This window comes from Mus pahari, chromosome 3, assembly GCF_900095145.1.
Source record: "Mus pahari chromosome 3, PAHARI_EIJ_v1.1, whole genome shotgun sequence".
NCBI lineage: Eukaryota > Metazoa > Chordata > Mammalia > Rodentia > Muridae > Mus > Mus pahari.
Window position 1 is genome coordinate 64,593,704 of NC_034592.1, and position 9,590 is coordinate 64,603,293.

Below are 9,590 nucleotides of genomic sequence, written 5' to 3' on the forward strand. Positions count from 1 at the left end.
CATAAAGCATCAATCTCGATGAGAGTAAATCCAGGCTCTCTATCGTGATGCGCAAGGTCAGCATCCCCTGGTTCAGGTACTGTTCCAACATCATTTCCAGCCACCATCTACTTGTCTCTCTCTCCTGCAGACCACCAGCCTCCACACTGGTCCCCTAATAACAGGCTCAGCACACGTATACCCAAAGCTTTGGTCATTGCTGAGAACATATATGCTGGAACATATAGTCTTTTAGGAAAAGAGAGCCTACTTGTATAATTTTGAAAAGATATTAGCAAAAAGAGGAAAATATGTAACCCAAATTAAGATTTCTTTCATTAAATTATATTGACTTAAATTTTTTTTACACACAAATAGTACATTCTAGAACAGTGAAAGTCCAGACACCTTGTCTAATTACAATAATCAGAATGTGGAGTTCAAGTCTGAGAAGTCATTTACAATATATTCATTAGATACCACCTTGAGATAGATGCACACTAATATTTCAATTAGCTATAATCATGCCTTGGATAAACCTCATTGGATATGATACTGCCACTGCACAAAGCTTGCACACTAATTTTTAACAGTATATGCAAACCAAAAATGCATGACTGAGAAAGATCATATACTATAATTAACTATATGAACAGACTGAGAGAGAACATGTTATTATTTTATAAATGATAGGAAAAGATTTTTTACATAATAAACTATAATTTAAAAATAAAATATTGGTAAATAAGAGATAAGAGGATATTGGTCTGACCCTATATATTTATTTAGCAAAAATTTATGGTCAATGCCAAAACAAAAGGTGACATTTTAGAAACAGTGCACCAAAGGCAGGTGAAGATTGCTAGAGATCCTGCAATAAAGCAAAACGAAGAATTAAGGCTTCAGAATCAGAACAAAAGATGAGAAAAATTAGGCAATGTCCTTGAATGAAGAGAAATTGCTGAAAAAAATTCCAAAATAAATCTACTAATATGAAAGGAGAGCAAGTTTCACAGATGCAAAATCCAATATTTAAAAATTAATAACTTTCAAATATACAAATGGAAACTAATTACAAAATATAATAACAAAGGAAGAGCTAGAAAAAGATAAGCAGTGCTTCAGTTGAGATTACAGACATTTTTGAGGAATATGGAAGATGGGATGAATTTAAAAGTGCTCTAGGCTTACTAATGGAGTACCAGTGCTTGGATGACACTAACTTGTCACTAACTAAGCAGGAAATTGGATGCCATTTAAATGGGAATCCCACAGGATTTAAATGCAACCATGGGATTTAGATTTTATAAGTCACAGAGAAAGAATGAATTCTAACAATTAGCAGAGTAATTTCGGAAAGAATGAAAGAAAATATCCTTTGCCAAATACCAATAACTATTAGAAAAGAGTGGAAGAGAAAACAGCATTTAATTAATCAATTAAAAAAGGAAGAAACATGTTTAATTCATTGGTGCAAGGCAGATTGATAATCTAGTGAGCAGAAAAAACAATCCAGGAAAAATTATTCAAAGAAAAACTGGGCTTATGATCAAAACAGGAGCTGATTATTATGTAGGAAAAAAAACCATATAACTATCCATATCAAAAATGCACAGCCAATGTTTTCTAAAGTATAAAGACTAAGTTTTAAACAATATCAGAATAAGAAACACTCTCCTATGATAACCTCACAATCCAAGGAGAAACATGGGTGCAGTTACTTACTTTCAAGTTTCAATAAATTCCAGGAATATTATGGTATATCTTAAGAGGGAAGTTATTACAATTCATATGGTTAATAAAGAATGATGGCCAAAAATTCATACGAATTCCTCTAAATTGATGCCTGTAAATACGTGAACAGACAGATGCTCAGCCTTGTTGAGATGTCACAAAACAAATTAATTCAATGGCCCATGAGAGCACATTGAATATTTTAGGAGAACTTATTTAAAGACCTTACAATGTAAGATAAAGAAAAACAGTCAACAATTAAATTTTTCTTGGAAATATAAATTAAAGTTATACTACTTTGGTGAAGAATTGAAAAATATCTAACAAATATGAAGATGTACACACACTAAAATCCAGCAATTACTTCTGTGGGAATGGGTATTTTCCACATAGAAACTCTCACACACACATGAGGAAAACAGATATGGATCACCACTAAGATGCTATTTCAATGCTGAAATATAGAAACTGTTTAATGTACAATAACAGAAAAATAAAAAAGCAAACTATTAAAAGTATTACATAGGGATACTATTCATCAATGAGATTAATGAATTAGCAGTGCTTGCTCTAACATTTGAGTAAGGCTTTTCAACATTTCAAGCTTTGCCTGGAAGGGTTTTTGGACATATTTAGAAGAAATGAAAGAGGAAAGAAGGAAGGAGAGATTGAGGGAATGAGAGAGGGAGGGAAGGAATGGGGGAAGGAGGGAGGAAGGGAGGAAGAGAGGGAGGGAGGGAGGGAGGGAGGGAAAAAAGGGGGAAAGGAAAGAGGGAAGGAGGGAGGGAGCGAGGGAGAGAGGGAGAGGGAGAGGGAGGGTTTGCACCCCTCTCAAGAGGTAGACATTAGTATAGAAGCCCATAATGGCTCTTTCATTAGGATCGTGTCTTCTTAGTCACTTTGACTCTCATTTATCCCTCCATCTCTTCAGAGTGAAAGCCTAGTGCCAGTTCACTTTCCATATCATAGTGGCAGTTTGTCTTATGGTGTAAAATGTTTCTGTGTTTCCATCAATACACACAGAGAAAGCTTTTAGTATACAATTTTAGTCACACACACACACACAAGAAAACAATGCAGCTTATCATTTATAATTACTCATAGAAATTGTGCTTCACAAATTGTAAATCTGTAAGAACATTATAGGAAGAATATACATTTCATTAAAGTTATTTCTTTTTGAAAAAAAAGTAGAGAAAATTTATTTAGAATGTAATAGAGCTTACCCTGAGCACTTGATTGAAGGTAAAAATATCAACAAATCTTATAAATATTGATTTTATTTATATCCAAGTGATAGAATCATAGCTTTTACTATATTATTCTTGTTTGTACACTCTGAATTTTTGTGAGATAATTTTTGAAAGCATTCCAACAGCATTCTATCCAAGCAAAAGAACAATGCAAAAAAAATCAATGAAATGAGTTATTGTTGTTTTTGTAAGGATCAATAAAATGAACAAAACTTCAGTAAAGTGAAAAAAGAAAGAGAAACTAAAATTCACATAGTCACCATATCCAAAATTAAATGTGTGACCTCACCCTTAGTGGAGTTTCTGACCACAGGTCTAGCTCTGTCCTAGAACACTTACTTGAATTAAGAAAAAAATGACTATATATCCACATAGTTATATAAATATATATTTTCCATAGACATATTTATATTAGAAATATTGATGAAAGAAAATTTTACCAGTTTTTCCTTGCATGTTCACAGTTAAAACTATAGAAAAGATGAAACAGAAGTAGAGGAATATAGACTCAGCTAAGGCCTCTAGTTAGAGCTCCTGGAACAGGACTGTCCCGCGCTACCTTCTCGCCAGCAAGAAATGACGCGGCACACAAACAGGATCCTTCTACAGCAACGCTTTAATGCTCTTGAGAGGGAGAGCATAAGCTTCCAACAGGCAAAGGGCGAAGAGAAGAGAGGGGAGAAGAGAAGAGAGAGAAGAGAAAGGGGAAAAAAGAAAAAAGAGAGCGAAGAACCAAATCCCTCAGCTTAAATAGAGCAAGATCGCCGCCTAGGACGTGTAACCCTCTGGTTGGCGGCCTGCTGTTACCCCAGATGACGCCACGGGAAAGGCAGGGCACAAGGGAGTGGAAATCTACCCAGCACATGCGCAGCTGCCTTGTTTGTTTGTTAGAGCACAGGACATCAGCGCTATAATGGCGAATGTGAGGGCGGCTCCCCACACAGGACATTGTAATTCACAGGATGCTATCTCTTGCATTGGTCTTAGGTTCTAAGGTTCATTGAATCAGGACAAAATTTCTCAGTCGTCCACAAAATAGACAGAGGATACTAAAAATAGCCCTGTACACATATTTTTTGACAACTTAGACAAAAATTGACTGATTATTTGAAAACTGCAGATGGGTTTTGCCTACTCTATATGAAAACAGTATATAAATGGTTACATAACTATTTCTCATAATAAGTTTGTAATTTTAAAATCTCACCCCACACTCAAAAAAACTAAACAGAGCAAAAGACCAAGGAACTAAAGCATATGTGCACCAAGTATCCCGTCATTACAAAGTCTGACAGAAACCTCTCTCTAGATAATAGTCAAAAATTTCAGCATCATCCACAAAGTTTGCTGTGAAAGTTTTTTACATAGAGACAAGGTTCCTTTTATATGAAGGTATTTCACATAAAAAGTGTTAAAATAGTAATATAAATGACCAAATATGGCTTTTCTTCTTACCCAGATGTGAACCTGAGAATTTCTGGGAACTCCACCAAAGAGATTGTAAAAGTCATTTACAATAAAAATATGTCTCAGATACCTTGTGTAGGCCCTTGGCTTGCATTTTTTTTTCTTATAATCTATAATCCTGTTCAGTATATCTCAGTGTCCATCCTATGGTCTCATTTACAGAAAACAAAAACAAAACAAAACCTTAGAAACCTATTGACTAAGTAACTTTGAAGTTACCAAAGTATAATAGTGACTGACAAGTAGGACTCCCTTGAGAAGGTCATCCTGTTCTGGGGGTGCCCCACCCCTTCTCCATGCCCCTCACTACATAATAAGCTTTAATTAAAACTAAGCTAATATTGGTAAGGTTTTCTACTTCAAAAATATGTACCTGGCCCCCAGTTTTAAGGTACCAATGGCTTCTCTGGGATATTCTATCAAATATGAAAAAAATTCTACTTAATTTGTTTCTAGACTATAGAAGAGGAAAGAACATTTCTTAGTTCATTTTATAAAATTTGTTTTATCCTGAAAATTACTGAGAAAAAGCAAAACAAAAAAAGTAGAAAACAAAACAAAATAAAATAAACAATTTAGACCAATATAGTTCTTGAATGTAGATGCAAAAGTTCTTTTTAAAGGCCTTATCTGATAAAATTTGTAAATAACTTGCAATTCCTATATACTTTAAAGTATGTAATCAGATTTTTACGGGCTTGTAAAATTTTTATCGATAATCAAAAATCTATGTACTCCACTATTTTAACAGACTAAAAAAGAAAAATCTATTTCAGTCACAGCAATTGTAAGAAATGTATTTTAAAATCTACAAAAGTCTACAGCTCCCATTATACGTAATGGTGAAAAATTCAATGATTCTCCCTGTAGCCAGAAGTGAATTTATTCTTACTATGTTTAGAAAACTGTTGGAAATTCTACCTGATTCAGAGAGACTAAGAAACAAAATACAGATCAGAAAGAGAAAAAAATTCTCTCTCTCTCTCTCTCTCTCTCTCTCTCTCTCTCTTTCTTTGTGTGTGTGTGTGTGTGTGTGTGTGTGTATGTGTGTGTGTGGTTTAAATTTTTCATTATGTAAATTCTTTATGTAAAAAAAAAAACACCCTTATGAAATTCAACAAGTTACAAAACACACACAAACAAAACCAACCAACCAACCACCCCCCCCAAAAAAAACCTACAAGAAATACCATAATTGTACTTACCAGCAGCAAATGAACTTACTAACAACAAAATTTAAATACAATAACATTTACAGTCACTTGGTAAAGAAGAAATACCTAGGTAGACATGTAACCAAACTTGAAAAGGGTGTGTGTGTAAATCTGTATATGCTGATGAAAGAACTAAAACTATGTAAACAAACAAGGAGACATACAGTGTTCATGGATCGAAAGCCAGGTGGTGGATTAGAGATGGTAAATATGTCCAGTCTTCTCAAATACCATAGAAATTTAAGAGGAGCCTCATCAAAAAGATTTATTAAATATATAGACAAGATGGATTCAAACTTCAAATGAAAAAAGCAATAGAATTTAAAAAGTAAAACGTTTCTGAAAAAAAAAAAGTACAAAAATGAGAAGAATCAGTCTGACAGCTTTCAACACGTTCTATGTAGCCACAGCAATCAATGCTGGTTGCCACTGAAGGAGGAATTGACACACAGATCAATGGAATACAGCCCAGAATCCAGACATACACCCAGACAAACCTGACCAACCGAGCTTGGACAAAGCAGCAAGAGAAGAAAGGCTTTGCAGCAAATGGTCCTGAAGAATTCAGACTTTACAAGAAAAAGATCAAACTCTCAGCCACTACATCTCACACTTTCCACACTCCACAGATAAACTCCAGGGCTTACGTGTAAAAGGGAAACCTAACTTTTAGAGGGAAAGAAAGAAAACAGACATGAATCCTTAGGATCTAGGACCAAACAAAAGGGTTTTATAACTTAACAATAACAGTTAGATCTGTACAAAGAGAGAATGCTGAAATGGACTGTTTTATCCTTCGCTTTTCAGATATTCTTGTTAAAATGATGGAAGAAGAAAACAACAATAAAAGTTTTAAAGATGATGAAAAAGATACATATGCATGGGAAGAATTATTTCCAAAGCACATATTCAGAAAAGGATTAGTTTCTATACCATTATAAAGAAACTGCAAAATACAAATCAAATTAGACCTTGGACAAAAAAAAATTATAATTAACATTTTACCAATGACAGAACGCTAGTGGCAAACCTAAAACGGACCTTCAACCCCATCATTAACCACCGAGGAAGTACCAATGAAACCTGCAATCAGAGCCAGAGTGGTGGATCAACCAATGAAAGCGTTTGCCATGAAGGCCAGAGGACCCACGTTTCACCTCTGGAGCCTAGGAGAGAAGGCGAGAACTGTCTCCTGAAGTCCACATGCGGGTAGAGGTGTGTCCTGCACCACAAATAATAATAAATTTTTTTAGAGTAGCGTGCAATCAGTAAGATATCTCTACAGAACTATTGGAATGGCTCAAATAAAAAGTCTTGACAACACCAAATTCTAACAAAAATACAAAGATCACTCACAAATACTAGTAGTTATGTCAAACAACTTTGCTACACAGGAAGATGTTTGTTAGTATTTCAAAAAAAAAACACATCTGACCTAGCAATTGTACTCTAAGCCTTTCATCTGTGAAAAAAAAAAAAAGACATTCACGCAAAGCCCACGCATTAAGATTTATAGCACCTTTGTCCATTGGAGTTCTGGAACAATCCAAATGTTGGTAAGTGGGGAAAATGTGAAGTGCACAGTGGGACATCTGTACTGTGGTAAAATATTCAGAAACAAACAGAATAAATTGATCCACTGGGTCCTTTAGATGAAACCCTAAAGAATCATATACATACAAATGACCATGCCCAAAACTTTCCTGATTATATTAATCCATACATATACTTTTGAGATAAAGTTGTAGAAGTAAGAGAACAAAGTGGGGGTTTAACAGTGATCAGATAGCCGGGCGTGGTGGCGCATGCCTTTAATCCCAGCACTGAGGAGGCAGAGGCAGGCGAATCTCTGAATTCAAGACCAGCCTGGTCTACAGAGTGAGTTCCAGGACAGCCAGGGCTGCACAGAGAAACCCTGCCTCGAAAAAAAAGGAAAAAACAACAACAACAACAACAACAACAACAACAACAACAACAACAAAACAGTGATCAGATGTGCAAGGGAGAGATGTGGCAATACAGTAGAGCACCAAGACAGATCTTAAGAGGGATGCACATACATCAACGTTGCCAAGCTAGTTGTAGTATTGGACATTAGTTTTATAATTTGCTCCCATGAACAAAAATAAAATAGAATAAAATAAAATAAAATAAAATAAAATAAAATAAACAACAACAAGCAAAGGGTAGACCAGAAGGGATTTCTTTATATTGTTTCTTAAAACTACCCATGTCACTACAATTATGTCAAAATCTGTTTAATTTTAGAGACAATGTCCCCGAGCTCTTCAGATACACCAGACTTCATACCTTCTCTTCTCCCATCAACCTCATTTCCTGTATAGGCCATTCTCCGAAGCCTCGAGCTGGCACTTTCAATCTGCATGTGCAAGGTTCATTCTAATTCACCTACTATTTTCGGTGATGCCTACCCTAGGATACTGTAATGATATTTCTACAAAATCTTACGGTAGAATCAGGCATCAGCCGAGTCAATGATAGCTTGCCAAGTAAGTGGCCTACCATCAATGCCCCTGAAGATATGACAGCAAATGAATTCCAAAGAAATGGGTATCTTGTTTTTACTGTAATCAAAGTAAATAGTAACAAACCCTAGTTGCATCTCCAAAATGAATAATGAATTCTGCTGTTCTGTCCATTCTAAAAACAGACAGAAAAAAATATTTTTCTACGTTAAGCCTGCCTACAGCATAAGTACAGATAGAACACATTCTCTCTCTCTCTCTCTCTCTCTCTCTCTCTCTCTCTCTCTCTCTCTCTCTCTCTCTCTCTCTCATGCTCTTCTCCAGCATCTCTCCTATGTCTGGGCTTCTTTTTTTTTTCCCATTCTGCATTACTTACATTCCCTTCTTTCTTCTTTAATGTCCTCTTTTTTCTTTCAATTTTTAAATTTTATTTTGGTCTGCCTTGGCTTGCGATACATAGAATCATTGATAAAGCAAACACATGACATAAAATTGAATTTGGATATGGAGTTCAGAAAAACTGGAGATCTGTTGAAATATCTAACAGGATACATTAAGTTACAGGTGATTTTTTAAAAAAAAAAAAAAAACATTTTTTTTACTCTTTCACTCACATTGCTTACCTCAGATGGCAGCATCCACAGGTTAGAGAACATCACTGTGCAGATCATTCAATAGTTAAGAAAGCTCTTGTCCATTTCCATGCCCCCCCCCCCCATGTTTGTGTTGTACACGCTTTGTCTGCAGGCTGGGTTCCATCTCGGTTACAGGATACTGAAGCCATTATGAAAATTCTATTCAGACAGAAACATTCAGACCAACCATCTCTTTTGGCATCTGCTTCAGACAATTTAGAAAAAGAATTTGAAAAGCACCCCTAGCCAAGTGCCTGCCACATCTTATTGACTAGTATTAAATCAAAATCTATCACTAAGGCATTCAATAAAGTATAATTAAGTAAATTTGTAAACCTGATAAATTAAGTTTACAAAAAAAATAACTACCTGAACCAAAGAACAATGATGTGTTACCAGAACAGATTTTATTTTTTTTTTGGGGGGGGGGGCAGGGAACAGGACAAGGTTGGAAAATTACAGGAAGATGATTCAGGCCTAACCTGCTGTACACATGAGTTTCTTGGTGTTTGAGAATCTGGGAGATATCTTTACTCTCAGTTTGAAAAGGTATTCAATACACTAAACTTTCTTTCTTCTCTGGGACTTGGAAATAATTTTTTTTTTAAATAGTTCAAGTTGAAAATGTATATTTGAGTATACTTTTATACCACAATGGCAACTGTAATAGGAACATTTAAAGATTAGAAATTATTAATGGGACATAACCTACATAGCAATGAACTCAAAAATTTAGTAAGAAATAGTTAAAAGTCAGCGAATAAAAACAAAGCAAATAAACAGAAGCAAACCCACATATATTAATTATAAATAATGCATGTA

General features: G+C 35.0%; 1 pseudogene; it reads right to left on the reverse strand.

Annotated features, from left to right (window-relative positions):
• Positions 1–426: 426 nt before the first annotated feature.
• On the reverse strand, positions 427–552 carry LOC115063785 (annotated as a pseudogene).
• Positions 553–9,590: the final 9,038 nt, after the last annotated feature.